This window comes from Sarcophilus harrisii, chromosome 6 (assembly GCF_902635505.1).
Source record: "Sarcophilus harrisii chromosome 6, mSarHar1.11, whole genome shotgun sequence".
NCBI lineage: Eukaryota > Metazoa > Chordata > Mammalia > Dasyuromorphia > Dasyuridae > Sarcophilus > Sarcophilus harrisii.
In genome coordinates this window covers 71,941,213-71,958,956 of record NC_045431.1, presented here as the reverse complement: position 1 = coordinate 71,958,956, position 17,744 = coordinate 71,941,213, and positions in this window count along the sequence as shown.

Sequence of the window (17,744 nt, the reverse complement as noted above, 5' to 3'; positions counted from 1 at the left end):
AGGGGGAGAGGCATTGTAGCACACCTTTATGATGTCCCTTTATTGGGGCCTCAGATTCCTCTTCTATAAAAGGAGGCAAAGAACTTTTGTTTGGGGGCTATAACTCAGTGTTTGGTATTTTAGAAATTAAAACTTAGCTTTCAGCCATATTTATTAATTTTAAAACAATGTAAAATTTTAATGATATTAAACATGGTAACATAAATAACATTTTATGAAAATAACTATTTTCCAAAACAAAAAAAATTAGTGGAAAAAGTAACTTTTTAAAAACATATTTTTGCAAATTTCATTGGGGTTGGATTAATAGAAGACGTCTAGATTCTCATATCCTCTTCTACATTTAATCTGTTGCAATATGTTACTTTGGTTGAGTTATATGAAGAAAATATGACCAAATTTGTAGATGGAAAAGGAGGAGAATATTTAAAGGCCAATAATGTCTGAGCATTCTTGTGAAAATATTTTTGATCCCACGGGTCTTTTGAAAAGGTCTCAGAGACCCTCAAGAGTCTGAGGACCACACTTTGAGAGCTACTCCATTAGATCATCTTCATGGTTCCATGAAACTCCAAAGTTCTATGATCCTAAGAGTGAGATTATATTGTCGTTAGAATATTGACGCATTTAATCTTCAGACAGGCCTTGAGTAATAAGCAGAATCCTTTTGATTGGATATTAAGAACTCAAAGGCACAGTAGCTATTTTATCCCAAGGTTTCTGTCACTTGTAGTTGATCAATCAAGTCTTTCTTGCTGGTTAATATACAAGCTTAATACAACTGGCAAAATCCTTCAACTCATTCAGTCTGAGGCTACAGTAAGAGAGACACAGGGTTCAGGACCAGCTCTATAGATAGTCCCACCATTCTTTGTTGTGGTCAGCCCACATTTGGAGGGAGTGTTGTGTTTGGTTTGGGAATAGTAAGGGGTCTTGAGCTTGTGAGGAATCCTAGGGGAGCACTGCTATTCATTTCATCCTCAGTGAGATAAAATTGTCAAGAAGCTAGGTCAAGAATTGATGAGATAATAAGTGTTATAGGATGTGGGAGGGGGATCCTCTGTATCATCCTGGCAGTTGTGGTAGGGTCATCCAGGATGCCAAGTTTTATAGCTCCTGCCCATTCATTCACCTCCCACATTTCACATCAACCAGACCCCCTACAAATCCTAGACAGACACCACATGGGACATCATACCACAAACCCATTTGAAACCACACATAGTCTTTATATAAACCCTAGCACCACACACAGCTTGGGGCCCATGCCCAGAGCTACATATGTAAGGCACATATCCCAGTCAGAACATTCAGAATGACTCACATGATGCTCCCTGATCTGACCCTTTCCCCAGTATTTTTGCACTACTTGGTGGTCACTGGTTCCAGTTTGTGGGTGGGAGTCAAGGCTATGCAATCCAAGTGGTTTGTCCTCTCCCCCTCCCTGCCCTGACAATGTCCATTTACAGAAGGAACAGGAGAAAACATGAGAACGGCGAGTCTTTATATCTTTATTCCTTTTATCCCTTATTATCTTCTACCTCTATGACTGCTTTTAATAAATTCACATTTATTTGCATTTTGAGCTTAGGTTGGAATTTCACAAGTTCATTCTTTTGTTAGCAAAACACTTTCATTTGCTGGGGATCAATCATAATAAATCATATTTCCTTTAAAAAGTTTTAATGATGACTTTCATCTTTGTATCATAGCCCTTTCTCAGGTCACCACCCACCTCCCACTATGCGTTCCTTTGTAATAAATGAAGTTAGTTAAATAAAACCAAAGGCTATAGTGAAGGTTTCTGAAGCATTCTGTACTCACAGGCTCCACTATTTCAAGTTGAGGCACATAGTGGATAATGTGAATATTAGCTATGATTATGATTATGGATATAGATTATGTAATGTAGATGAATGATATAGAATTTAAGATCCCACTTTGCTTGTTATTTGTTGATTATCTGGGATCATCTACCTTCACTTGCTACTTTGGAAAAATGCTAGAGTCCCCTCTTCTAACCCAGCCCAGCGCACCATGGGCTAGCCAGAAGATGAATTAACATGACCTCTTGACACTGAGGAGAGACATGGACCTTTCCCTTTCGCAAGCTACCTTCCTTTTCCTATTACCTGATTCCCACTGGGTTCAGAATACTTACCTACTACTCTTTGTACTACATCTACATGTAATATTCTGTTCTCTAAAATATAATATTCTCTGGGTGCAGGTTTCTTGGGGGAGCTTCTGGGAGCAGTCTTCGTTTCAGTTCAGAGTGATTATTACTCAAATGCAGCCAGGAGTTAAAAGTTCAGATCCTTTACTGTCTCCATCCAAGTCTTGTCCTTTCTTGGGCCCAGTTAGCTTTCTTAGAGGCCTATCTCTCTCTTTGGTTCTGAGAGCTCTTGCCACTATTCCTTTGTCTCTTCCAGCTTCAGGCTCTAGCTTTGTCTGAATCCAAAGCCTCCAGCCTGTGGAAGTTGGAATGAATCTTGACTCCTCCTCTGAAAGTGGGATTGTGGGCTTCTGACTTGTGACTCTCCTGCACTCTTCCTTATATATGCTCTCTTAAAGGTGTGAACTCTAATGTGTGAACTCTCCCAAAGGTGTGAACTCCAAAAGGTGTGAACCAAGTAAATAAGCATTGTCTCCATCAGTTCCAGTGACTTAGCACCTTGTTTCAAGTTCTGGCCCATAACATCTCCGGCTTTCTTTTGATTTAGAACATAGGTGGTCATGACCTCCCTGACTTCTCAAGGAGGTAAGAACCCCCAAAAAGAAGGTGATCACGTCTTCCCTGACTGCTCACAAAAGGAATGAAAACACCATAAAAAGGAGGTGATCATGCCCTCCCTGACATCTCAGGAAGGATATGAAAACACCAAAAAAAAAAAATGGGAAATCAAATCAGATTAGCAGGTTTGTGAAGGGGCTCACTTGAAACAGGTACACATAAATCCATCAATATGGGAGGTATTACACATAATTACATAAATTACATAAGCACATAGTAACACAGTCTAGTAGTGATGTGACAAATAACATGAATCAACATGCAGAATTATACATGTTCATATGTCTTAGAAATAGTCCAAAAGGAATCCATTGTCCATTAGTTCATGTGCCAGGAATCCAATAATTCCTGCAAGCTTTGAAGTCCTGCAATAGTCTCATTAACAATTTTTCATCTCAAGGAATCCAATGACTCCTGCTGGTTTTCAAGTTTTGCAACAGTCTTTATCAACAATTTTTCATCTCAAGGAATTCAGTGATTCCTGCTAGCTTTAAAGTTCTGCAACAGTCTTATCTTGGGTTAGGGAATCCAATGATTCCTGCAGATTTTGTCCTTAGGTCTTCTCCTTTGTTTCCAGATTTTTCTCTTTTTCTGTCTCTCTCTGATGGACAAGGCGAATATGGCTCATTGGCACCCATCTGATTCCTTCTCCATCTGTAGAAATACAAGCAAATCCTCTTTCCCAAGCAATTAACCTATCTGGTCCCTTCCATTCACCACTTTCTGGATCTCTCCACATCACTTGGTGATTATCTAAAGATAGTGGAACTGCTCGCACTGAACACTGCCCTTCTGGTGGGTTATAAAACCTGTCTGCCGGCGCCAGTGCATCTTTATCAAAAATTTTAAAATTAATGGTATAGAGAACTAAATTTAGAAGTTCACTAGGGTTACCCGTGGCTCCCCCTTTCTTTTGTTTTTGGAGGAGTGTCTTAATGTTTCTGTTTCTACTCTCTACTATTGCCTGACCTTGAGGAATTAAAAGGTATGCCAGTGGTGTGTAAAGTCTTATACTGTGCACAAAAGTGTGCAAAATGTTTAGAAGTATATGCAGGTCCATTATCTGTTTTTATTGCTTTTGGCATACCCATAACTGTAAATGCTTGGATGAGAAATTCAGTGACCACTCGGGCTGTCTCTTTTGCTGCTGGTATTGCAAAAGTGAATCCTGAAAAGATGTCTACCACAACGTGGATAAAAGACAGACAACCAAAAGATTCATAATGGGTCACATCCATTTGCCAAATTTCATTGGGTCTCAAACCATGAGGGTTCTTCCCTGGAGGCAGTGTAGGAGCATGGAAAGGAAAGCAAGCTGTACAGCTTTTTACTGTGCTCCTAGCTTCCTCTTTTGATATCCCAAATTGTAAATGTAAAGCTTGAGCAGCCCTGATGATATTTACAATGAGATTCTTCAATGATGGATAGAAGCAGCTACACCCAAAGAAAGAGCACTGGGAAATGAATGTAAACTGTTTGCATTTTTATTTTTTTCCCCCAGGCTATATTTGCCTTCTGAATCCAACTTTTTCTGTACAACAAGAGAACTGTTTGGTTCTGCACACATATATTGTATCTAGGATATACTGTGACATATTTAACATGTATAGGACTGCTTGCCATCTGGGGGAGGGTGTGGAGGGAGGGAGGGGAAAAGTCGGAACAGAATTGAGTGCAAGGGATAATGTTGTAAAAAATTACCCAGGCATGGGTACTGTCAATAAAAAGTTATAATTATTAAAAAAAAATAAAATGAGATTCTTGGGCTTCTTGAAATAAAGGAGTATTGGCCAATATAGTTAGAAGGCTATCTGCTTTTGAATTACCATTAAAAATAGGACCTGGAAGTCCATTATGAGGGTGGACATGCAAGATATAAATCTTACCTGGATGCTTTCTCACTTGCTCTTGAAGTTCCTTAAAGAGCTGATATATATTAGAGGTTACAGATTTTATTTGGGCTGTGGCAATTCTTTGTACCACCCCTACTGAATAGGCCAAATCAGATATTATATTTATATCTCCTGGATAATAAGGAAGAGCTAGAATGATTGCATACAATTCATTCTGCTGAGTGGACTGAAAAGGAGTTCTGACTACTCTCTTTATAGTTAAGTCACGAGAGTATACAGCACAAATATTATGTTTTGATGCATCTGTAAAGATATTTGGTCCTTTAAGAGGAACTTTAGAAACCTTTTCTTCAAGAATCCATCGCCAATTATGTAATAGTCTGGTTATCTTTAATGGAGACCTGTGTGTAAAATTTGGAGCCATGGCTAATAAAATTTGCTACTCTGGGATGGTTTCACAGCACACATTAATTTATGTATTAGTATAAAATGTGTATATTTTGTCAGTATAATTGTACTGCTCGCTTAATGGCCTTTAATAAAATTCTAGCCACAAGCACTGGGTAAGGAGTAAGGCTTTGTTCTGGTTGTACCGGGAGGTTCACCCACCCTATCACACTGTCTCCTTAATGAAGGACTGCTGTGGGTGCCTCTTGTGTAGCAAAAACTGATATTTCCAAGGGTTTTTGAGTGACTCTTTCAACCATATTGGATAGAGCCAGTTCTACTTCTCTCAAAGCCTCTTGTGCTTCTTTTGTAAGCTGGCATGGTGAGTTTAAAGCACTGTCTCCCCTTAAAATGTCATATAGAGGTTGCAATTGATTGGTAATTAAGCCTAACATTGGACACATCCATTGTATATCTCCTATTAATTTCTGGAAATCATTTAAGGAATCCATCTTCTCTGTTCTTAAAGAAAGCTTTTGTACTGTTATGGGCCAGAACTAGAAACAAGGTGCTAAGTCACTGGAATTGATAGAGACAATGCTTTTATACTTAATTCACATCTTTAGAGTTCACACCTTTAAGAGAGCATATATATATAAGGAGGAACCCACTAAAGGACCAGCCCATTAGAGATTTCGGGAGATTCACAAGTCAGAAACCCACAAACCCACTCTCTGGGAGGTGGAGTCAGAGTCATTCCTTCTTCCACCTTTGTGCCAGCTAGAGAGATTTGGGGGGAGCAAGAGGCTGAAGCTGGCAGAGGCAAAGGACTAGCAGCCAGAGCTCTTGGAACCAAGGAGACAGATAGGCCTCTAAGAAAGCTAATCAGGCTATTTTGAAGGAAACAATAAAGGATTTGGACATTAACTCCTGGCTGCATTTGAGGTGATTATTACTTTGAACTGAAAGGAAGGCTGCTCTCAGAAGCCCCCCAAGAAACCTGCTCCCAGAGAAAATTACATTTTTAGAGAAGAACACTACATACTTACCTACTATCCTCTGACTTACCCTACGACCCTCTGAACTACCTCTACAAAAGGTATAACAATAATATAAATAATTATACTAACAGTATGATGCTAATATTATGTTATAATGAACATGGTAAATTTCTTTAATTCTACTCAGAAATTTAGGAAGAAGTTATGAAGTTATTAGCTGTCATATTTATGGAAGCTACACAAGGCTATTATTTCAGGCCTAACCTCCTTCCACAGTATCTGAAATATCTATTTCCTTCTAAAAGCTTGCTAAGATTAATGTAATAGCTGGCTTCTTTTCTGCCTTTAATTTTTCATCTACAAATCCTACTACAAAGGTACTAAAGTGACCTTTCTAAAGCATAGTTCTGATCTTGTTACTCTTCTGCTCAAGAAACTCTTTGTAGATCCCCTTTTCCTCAAAAATCAATCAATCAATTTAATGATATTTTCATTGGATTTCAAGAAAAAAAATTCAAGCATGGACCTCTTTTCTTGACATTTAATTTATTATTGTTCAGTCATTTCAGTCATGTCCAACACTTTCTGACCCCATCTTGGAGTTTTCTTGTCAAAGATACTGGAGTAATTCACCATTTTCTTCTCCAGCTCATTTTTACAGATGAGGAACTGAGGCAAACAGGGTCACACCGCCAGTAAGTGTTTGAAGTGAGATTTGAACTACTAATTCCAAGCTTGGATGCTCTATCCACCTGGCTGCCCCATGGTAGTTAAAGCCCTTCATAATCTGGCTCCATTTTACCTCTCCAGGATTATTGTACATTGCTCTCCTTTGCATATTCTGTTCTAGCCAAAATGAATTTCTTGCTATTTCTCATGCATGGAATCCTGTTTCCCTTCTTTGTGCCTTTTCATATGGGTCCTCAAAACCTAGGAAGAATTTCTTCTACCTTCAGCTTTTTTAATCCAGAGCTTCTTCCAAAGTTCATTTCAAGTGCCACCTCCTACAGGAAATTTATCTTGATCCTTCCAGTTGCTTATGTTTGCTCCTCCAAAGTTATGTTGGGTTCACATTATCTCTATTGTGTATGTACTTCTCTGGGTGTATGTTGTTTCTCTCCCTTTCCTTCTCGGTAGAATGTCCCAGGCTTTTATGTCCCAGTTTGCTCCCAAGACCGACAAGAGTCGACAAGTCTCCCAAAGTGACAAGAGTCACTTTGTCCTTTGGCTCATTGCCCTAGGCTGGAATTGTTTTAGGAAAATCTTCTAATGTATTTATGGCATAGTTCATCTAAGTTTCCCAAAATATGAGAATTTGAGTAATTACTCCAGGTACTAAATACATGTTGTACATGGGAAAATCTTCATCCCACAGAAAATGCATGAGATTCAAAACTCTCATATAAATCTATAACAATATAGAAATCAAAGAAAGCCTTTCAGGGGCTCCAAAGTTCCCTACAGAAGGAGTTTCCAATAGAACAATATCTTGGCATTCAATAAAATCTTTTCTCATAGAGTCATATCTATTTCCTTTCAGATTTATAGTGATATTGTAATTTAGATCAGGGTTTCTTAAATTTTTTTCACTTGCAACCCTTTTTTTCCCCAAGAAACTTTTACATGACCCTGGGTCACATATCTATGTTAAATAGGTAAACAAACAAAGCAGTTATTGATAATAGATCATAATTTTACAATCCCTACATTCAGTTACATGATCCCATATAGGGGTGTGACCCACAGTTTAAGAAATTTTGATATAGACTACAGATTTTTGGGCAACTGGATAAGGATTTTTCTTCACACTTGATCTGCTTTGTCTGAATAACCCACTGTTTAAGTAAGACTATTTTCAGGATGTAAGCATTTCAATATTTTTCTCCAAGGATTATGCTGCATCATTTTTTCTCTCTGTGGAACAATCCCCTAAGCACTGGAACATGAAATTATCTATAAGAAAACTCCTAAAATAGTACTGCTTAGGAAAATTTCCCTCTATGTCTATGAAACTCTATGCTGGGTTCATAAAGGCTAATGTTAGATTGGGATTAATAAACATTGTCCTCTTACATATTGTTCTTTTAGGTCATGTGAAAACATGACTACTACAGCCATGTGCTTCTGCTGTGAATCATTATCAACTGCTCTTAGGAATGGGAAATTGCATTGATATAGATTTCTTCTTCAGAATGCAATCTGCTTTGTTGCATGATGATAAATCTTCTGAGTCCTAGAGTGAAAAAGAGAGCCAACTTGCCTGTTAGATCAATTTTATAGATCTCAGGGAGTGTGTACAAGAAGGGAGAAGGCAGTGACTGTACTAAGAGTCTGCCCTCCTAAGCCTCAGTTATCCTGTCTTCAGAGAGTAGCCTGAGTCTCTGAAATTCAGACACTAATGCACCAGGAAACTTGTCCAACTCCATCTCTCAGATGCCTCTATACAGAAGTCTATGCTTGTATTCTTAATGGCAAATTGATTAGGTAACTCATTACATTGACTGGGGACTGGCCTAATAACTATTTTGCACATGTGAAACATTTTGTAAAAATGTAAATGCTATATTAAGGTCAGCTATCATTATTTTATTTAGTAATTTTGTCCTTTAAATGTGGACTCAAGGCCCATAAATATTATTTTTTTGGTCCAGATGATTTATTTTGAGAGGTAATAAAAAATTTCCTTCTCCCTCTTTTCTTTGGTTAAGAAACAAATAATTTCCATCTAACCCTCTTTTGAGAAACCAGTATTTTAAACTATACTCTAGTATCTGTTTTATTTTTATTTTTCACCTCATTCTCCCTTTCTCAAGTTATTATATGTAAAACACTAAGCAGGTTTTTGTCCTTAGCAGAGAAATATACCCACCCAAAGGAAGGGTTTTCCCTTCCTTTTTATTATAAAATTTGTGAACTATGTTGGCTTGATATAATTATTCTATTCCCGAAGGTTATGCTTATTAACTAGTCTTCCAACATAACTATCGCCCTCAGATTTTTTATTTGTTTGTTAGCATTTCAATGTTAGGGTTGAATTTCAGTTCATTCATCTCATTCTAGGGAATCATGGAGTTCTGGAATTGGAGTCAAGAAGTCTTGTTTTTGAATCTCACCTCTGACGCCAATTGTGTGACCATGGACAAAACCTTAACCCCTCTAATACTAGTGATTATGGTTGAGCCTGAAATCTCTATTAAGCCATTAGTACTAGTGATACTGTTTGATTTCTACCTGTCCTAATGAACTCCTCTGTTAGGACTTTTTCTCATGGACCAAATCTCCTCTCTCCTGAGGGATCGGATGAAAGCCAGGTCTCGGCAATCCCACTGTTGATCCTATAAACCACAATTGCAACTTAAAGTTTTCAAAAATCTTAAATAAGTTATCTCATTTTTTCCTCAAAACAATGCTGAGAAGCAAAGATGTACTGGCTAATATTTAACAACTGTCTCTTTGGGAAAAAAAATAAATGCATACATACATTTATATATCTAGATATATACAGTATACAGTTTAAAATTTATTCGGCATAATTAACATTTTCCATCATTTTCTTAAGTTTAGACAATCAACAGAACAGTAAATAAAGCCTTGATTTTGTAGCCTTTGCCAAACTTTGAGGTATACAGGTTTATACAGAATATTTAACAATCATCTCTCATAGCTGGTTTGAACTAGTTCTAGCACACCTCTGATTGCATGTATTATTTCCCCTTTTTTATAGGTGAAGAAAATGATGTTTAGAAAAATTAAGTGACTTGTTCATAATTGTACAGCTATTAAGTATCTGAGCTGTGTGTCTAATTCAGATCTTTCTTGATTCCATATAGAGCAATCTCTCCATAGTAGCATACTGGCTCTCTCATTTTAACTCACATCTCATAAAAGAACTTAAATTTAAAGCTTGGGGGAGCCTGAAGGCCATCAAATGTAAAACTCTCATTTCACAAATGAAGGAAATGAGACTTGGAGATATTAAGTGATTTGTTCAGTCATATAGCTAGTAAGTGAAGGATTTGAATTCAGGTCTTATTGATTCCAGTTCCAGTATCCCATCTGTGGTACTTTCTAACTGAATACTAACTTGGAATGTTGACTAAATAGGGCCATGATATAACAGGCAGTAAAATTTACAAGTTTGAAAACAATTTATTGTCATTTTTTTGGTAGAGCTATAAATGAGTTCAATCATTCTTAAAATCAATTAGGAACTATGTTGTATTGCTAAAGTTACAAACTATGAATATTCTCTGATCCAGTGATACCACTGATGGGTCTATAACCCCAAAAATATCAGTGAAAGAGGTAAAGGATCCATATGTACAAAACTATTTATAGCAGCTCTTTTTGTGGTGGCAAAGAATTGGAAATGGAAGGGATACTCATTAATTGGGGAATGGTTGAACATATGAATGCCATGGAATATATCATGTCATAAAAATGATGAAAGATAAGATTTATGAGTATTCTGGGAAGACTTGAAAGAATTAATGTATAGTGAAATGAATAGAATCAGGAGAAAAATGTATATAATCACAACATGATAAAGATAAACATCTTTGAAAGACTTAAGAACTCCTTTTGCACAGTTTTTAATGACTTCAGGCTTATTTTTGAATCACAATCCTCTGTTTCTAATATTAATATTATTTCAGTGAATCTGTATGACCGTGAGTCACAGAATACCACAATTTTAGGGTAATTTAGGAAAACTGAAGTTTTGGGTTATGCAAAGGGTAACTGAGAAGTAAATTGTGCATGTGAGTAGCTTGCAATGTGCTACCAATGAAGAGTCTTATAGGAGAAATTGTATGAAGGATGTTATCAGAGAGATGAGTGACCAGAATAAAGATGGACTAGTCACACAGGGAGATAAGGATTAGCTGATGAAAAAATGCATGAATGAATTTTTATTAAGTTCTTGCTATGTGCCATGTATTGTACTGAATTCTAGGGATTCCCCCCCCCCCAAAATGGAAAAATTCCCTCCCTCAAAGTGTTCACACTATATTTAGAGAAGATAACACATGTTAACGAGTCTTCTGCAATGGAGATAGAAAGTCCTACAGGTCAGTAGCCTGAGTAATTCTTAGGAGGGTGATAGTTTATCCAAGTTGTGTGAATGGCCATGGAGTTCATGTTATTGGCCATAATAGATGGTCTACAAATTCCATTGGCTGCAATCCACTCAATGGCTAGAAATCTAGAAGAAATATTCAGTTTATTTTGGAGTCCCCTTTGAAGATTTATAGTACTATGTGAATATTAAGTATAATACAGGATGGAAAGGCATAACTGGATTGCAGTATGGATCATTGTGGGGGGGCCCACATTTGTGAGATCACAGTTCCATTTGTGATTCATTCTCAACAAGCATTCAGTAAACATCTGTTGTCCTTGTTTAGTTGTTTTGTTTGGATCTAACTCTTTCTGACCCATTTGGAATTTTCTTGACAAAAATACTGGAGTGTTTTGCCATTTCTTTCTCCAGCTCATTTGCAGGTGAGGAAACTGAGGCAAATAGGATTAAGTGACTTGCTCAGCATCATACAGCTAATAACTGTCTGAAGCTGGATTCGAACTTAGGAATATGAGTCTTCTTGGCTCTAGCCTTTGTACCACCTATCTACTTTTCCCTAAATACCTATTTTGTTCTTAATTACCTTCGCACAGGGCATTACATTAATACCATGGAAATGTAAAAAAAGAAATCCTGGGAATATGTGCTCAAAGACAGTGTGGTATGCATTTGAGCTACAGTTCTGGATCAGCTAATTTCTAGCTATATAGAAAAAAACCCCATTTACCTGTGTCCCAACTTTCCAGGAATCAGTTTCCTCAATTTATAACAAGGGGATCAAACTTGATGATCTCTCAGTTGTCTTTCAGCCCTGACACTTTATGGTTTTCTAAATTATCTGTTGATTGAACCTATGTTCAAAGAATGATATTGGGAACTCTGGAAGATTTAAAAAGGTTTAAGATCTCCTAGTCCTGAGAGTGGAGATTTAAGATATGTATGCATCAAAAGACATGACAATAATGCTAAACACTGGATTAGAAAGAAGTGGTATAGCAACTTCTATAGGAGTTCACTGAGAGATTATTGTTCTTAGATTTTCTAAGAACCTAACAGGGATAGAATTCAATTGGATTGAGAGTAATGAGGGGCTTTGATGACCTATGAAATTTATTCAAACACTGTCTATGGTCCTATGATACTGATAATTATGGCCCTATAATACTGATATTTATCTAATTTAGAGCTGGAAGAGAATTTAGTAAGCATCTAGCCTAACTATATTATTTTGTAGATGAGAAAACTGATGCCAAGAGATAGGAAATGGCTTGCCCAAAGATCCCAAAGGTAATAAGTACCAGAACTGGGATTCAAGCCCAGGAGGACCTCTGAATCCAAATTCATTATACAAATACAAAATGGTATAGGAGACCTGAAAGACAGAGTCAAAGAATAAGGTGGATATTCGAAGGAAGGCTTAAATTTACAGAATTAGAAAGATTAGTTTCAAATCCTAATCTGTAGCTGAACACTTTGCCAAACTCTCTTTTCATTGTGAAAAACTTTGGGATATGAAGGGGGCAAAGTTCTGCAGGGACTATGGAAATAATAATAAGGGTGTGGAAGAGAACTAGAAATGCCTCAGGGTAAACAGCATAAGAAGGCAGCAGGAAGCTGCTGTCAGGGCTCTTTTAGATGAAGCCAGGAGTAGAGAAGAAATTTGGCTCTGGAGAGTTCTTTTGTTTGCCTCTTTGAAATATCATGAAGGGAATTCTTTTTTTTTTTTTTTTTTTTGTTTTGGGCTTTCTTAACCCTGGACTAATTTGAAAAGCTAAAATAAGGAGCCATCATGATGGTATAGAACTATTCTCCTTACTCTAAAATAAAGTTGACACATTGGGCCAAAGGCTTGGTGGATCTATTCTAGCAATGGTTCTGTAGATTGATAATTCTTTCTCGTATTTCCAGTGTTGTCTCTGGGTTGGGACTAAAAATGGCCCTTATGTTAATTTGACTCTGTGATGTTCTCTACTAAGTTCATCATTTCTGCAGATTTTTATTGGCTTATTTTGTGGAGTCCCAAGTGAATTTGGTAGGGATCATTGGGCCCTGGACATAGTTCACTGGGAACTGAGTATTAGAATTTTGTTTGCAGGTCCCACAAGATCTATGTCTATCTATACCCCGATTATCTCAGTTTTCCATTTATTGAATGAAATGGATTGATTGAAAATTCCAAGGCATCAAACAACCAAGCAATTAGGAAGAATTTAAAGAGCACTTATCATGTGTCAGGTATTGTACTAGGCTCTGGTGATACAAGTGCTAAAGAATGAAATAGTTCTATTAGTGAGGAGATTACATTCTAATGGATAATAAATTTTCCCTTTATTGCATGACATTAAAAAAAACAAGACCATTTTATTTTAGTATTTAGAGTATTCTCTCTTGTTTCCTGAATGTTTCCCGGAAGCTTGGGGGTATGCCCTGCAGCATGACTATAGGACTGACCAGAAGAGATTCTCTCAGTTCTAAGGAGTCAAATTCAGTTTAATTGGACCATTAACTAAGGGTAAGTAATACTCAGAGAAAGCTGATGCTGATAATTGTGTTGTCCCTAAATGACCATCTTTGCAATTTCACAAAGGTCACAAAAATACCTCCTAATCTCCTAATCACTAGACCTGAGAAAGGAAAGAAAAGTCAGAGACCATCTAGTTAGATCCAAATCTAAATAAGAAATGTCTCTCTGTCACAGTCAAAGGTTCTGATAAAGGCCTCATTTCCAAAATATATAAAGAATTGACTCTAATTTATAAGAAATCAAGCCATTCTCCAATTGATAAATGGTCAAAGGATATGAACAGACAATTCTCAGACGAAGAAATTGAAACTATTTCTAGCCATATGAAAAGATGCTCCAAGTCATTATCAATCAGAGAAATGCAAATTAAGACAACTCTGAGATACCACTACACACCTGACAGACTGACTAGAATGACAGGGAAAGATAATGTGGAATGTTGGAGGGGATGTGGGAAAACAGGGACACTGATACATTGTTGGTGGAATTGTGAATACATCCAGCCATTCTGGAGAGCAGTTTGGAACTATGCTCAAAAAGTTATCAAACTGTGCATACCCTTTGACCCAGCAGTGTTTCAATAGGCTTGTATCCCAAAGAGATCTTAAATAAGGGAAAAGGACCTGTATGTGCAAGAATGTTTGTGGTAGCCCTGTTTATAGTGGCCAGAAATTGGAAACTGAGTAGATATCCATCAATTGGAGAATGGCTGAATAAATTATGGTATATGAATATTTTGGAATATTATTGTTCTCTAAGAAATGACCAGCAGGATGATTTCAGAAAGGCCTGGAGAGACTTACACGAACTGATGCTGAGTGAAATGAGCTGGACCAGGAGATCATTATACACTTCAATAACAATGCTACATGATGATCAATTCTGATGGACCTGGCCATCTTCAGCAATGAGATGAACCAAATCAGTTCTAACAGAGCAGTAATGAATTGAACCAGTATACCCAGTGAAAGACCTCCGGGAAATGAGTATGAACTACTTCATAGAATTCCCAATCCCTCTATTTTTGTCCGCCTGCATTTTTTTACTTCCTTCACAGGCAAATTGTACACTATTTCAAAGTCCGACTCTTTTTGTACAGCAAAATAACTGTATGGACATATATACATATATTATATTTAACTTATATTTTAACATATTTAACATATATTGGTCAACCTGCCATCTGGGGGAGGTGGTAGGGGGAAGGAGGGGAAAAATTGGAACAAAAGGTTTGGCAGTTGTCAATGCTGAAAAATTACCCATGCATATATCTTGTAAATAAAAAGAAAAAAAAATGTCTCTCTGGATCATTCATGACAGAGGGCCATCCAGACTCTATTTGAAGATCTTTACAGAGAGAGCAAAGCTACCCATTCCACCTTAGAATCCCTCTAAGTACTAGAAAGTTTTCTTTCTAGCAAGTCTAAAGCTAACTTTTTTCACTTTCTATGCGTTGCCTTCAGTTCTATCTTCTTAAGCCACCTAGGTATAACAAATCCAACCCTTCTTCTGTTGATAGTCCTCCAAATGTTTGAGGACAACTAGGATCAAATGACCTCTTAGGTGCCTTTTGCTCTAAATATATAGTCCTATCTCTACCCTTTCCCAATTCCCAAATCTTTATGTATCTAATTTAAACAGTTGTTATTCTTTGAAATCATGCTGATATGACATGGCTTCCATTCTTGCTCATCATGCTAGTTGCCTCTCTATGGATATATTCCAGATTATTGGTATCCTTCCTCAATTGAACAAAAAATTGAAAATGTGGTCTGAACCACAAAAGATAGCAAGATGATCACTTTTTATGTTCTGAAAACTTGGCCTAGGAATACATCTTTTTTTTTTTTTTTGGTTTGTCTTACTATACTACTGATTTATTTCGAATATGAAGCCCCCCGAAATCTTTTTTCTTTCTGTTTCCACCTCTCTCAGACTCTTTCTTTCTCTACCTTACTCTCTCTTTCTCTATTATATATGTTTATATCTATCTATCTATCTATCTATCTAACTATCTATCTGTCTGTCTATCTATCTTTTTGTTTAGCCCTGCTTCTTGCATCCTGTATAGGTGATTTTTAGTGTAAGACAATATATATCCTTTAAAAACATCTGATTTATTTAATTATACAGCAGCCACACTCCAGTAAACCATTTCTGTACATGGGGTAAACCAGGTTGAAGGTAACTAACAGAATTAAACTTATTGGTAAGTTAGAGGGATGTTTACCCCAAGTGTGTGAAGGGGCATATGAGAACATTATGTTCCAATGGCCATGAAAGCTGCTGAAGCCGGCTCTGTGGAGTGCTTAGAGTTTAGTCAAACATTAAAAGATGCCATGATAATCTGTGTCATTGATCCTCTGTGAAAATGAAGGACAACCAACAATAGATTATGTTCTGGACAACCTGCCTCATAATGGGGATGTTATAGAAATAAAAGATTTGCCTTGCTTTTTAGAAGAAACCTCAAACCCAGTGAAATCTAGTAGTTCAACAAGGTAATCTGTTTGTTCTAAAACATGGCTTTTATAATTATTAACATGCCTATATAGTAAATGACCCCACATGTACCCCATACCACCTAGGTAAGAAATCTTCCACATAAATGAATTCTCTAGACTACTAGGTGGTTCAGTGGATAGAACAGTTGATCTAAAGTCAGGATGACAAATTTAAATCCAGCTTCAGGCACAAATTATCTGTAACTCTGGGCAAGATACTTAACTTCTGACTGTTTCAGTTTCCTTATCTGTAAAATGGGGATAATAATAATGCCTACCTCCAAAGGTACTTTAATCTGAAGTCCTTGTTTTACTTGAATGAGAAATCTTTATCTATTCTGAAATGCTTCCTGGAATACATCTTTCTCCTTCCTTACAACTTCCTTCCCCAAAAGCTCTATCCATTTTCTTTGAGAAAACTGGTTAAAAAAAGTTCTGGGAGAAACATTGTTTTTCCAGATCACAGAATTAGAACAATTGGTCTTTATCTGGTCAATTTAAGAGGAGTACCCTCTTTCTCTAAATCTTGACTGGATTTGAAGTAATGATCAGATTAAGAGAAGGAAGACTTCTTTGATCACTTGGCTTATGGAATTATCTCCTGAGTTCACTTTTGACCAGGTAGAAAGGGGAATGTTTGAAAGGAATGGTTAAAAAGGGATCGAGTGATTGTTAGTACAGTGATTTTCTAAATCAGGAGTTCTTGAACTTTTTTGATGTTATGAGTCCTGTTAGCAGTCTGATAATGCCTATGGACTCTTTTCTTAGAACCTGTGTCTTATAAGACTATATCTTTAAAGTATGGATTAAGTTGACATTATAAAAGCTAAATAGACATAATTCATGTACATATATATCATTATTAAAATTTAGTTGATATTATGGTATTCAGGAGGACTAATACTAAAGTACAGGTTAAGTTGATATTATAAAAGCTAAATAGACATAATTCAGGTGCATACATATCACATATGTATCTCATTATAAAAACTTAAGTTTATATTATGAGGTGTTCAGGAGGACTACTGTTATGTACTTCTGTTATGAGGGCTTGCGGTGCCCTTTCAGGACTGCTTATTCGTCTTGGGTGTCCACCTGATTCACTCAATTCTCATCAATGACTCCAAGAAGCTCTTGCATGGTCAGCAGCCACACACCTGTAAACTATTTCTGTAAACAGGCTAAACTAGATTGAGGACAACCAACATGTCTCAGATCTGTTGGTGAGTTGGGAGTTTCATCCTAAGAAGGTGAAAACTCTATGATCCTCCCCCACCCTCCCAACTCCCATCCCCCACTTGTAGAATGGGAGATGAGAATAATGTGTTCCACTAGTCATGAAGTTGACTGAAGCAGGTGCTGTGGAGTGCATAGAACTTCCTCAGGGATAGAAGATGTTGCAGTCATCCACAGCATCCTGGCTCATCACCAATTGTCTTACTTTTTGTTACTGGACTTTGATGACTCAGGAAGAGTAAGGGTGAAGTCTTTGTGCAATTTTGTCTCTTTAAATCTAATTTATGTACAAGTCAAGACATTACCAATGATGTCAGTGGTCCTTTTCTAAAATAAAGGACCAATAACAACAGTGGATGTTATAT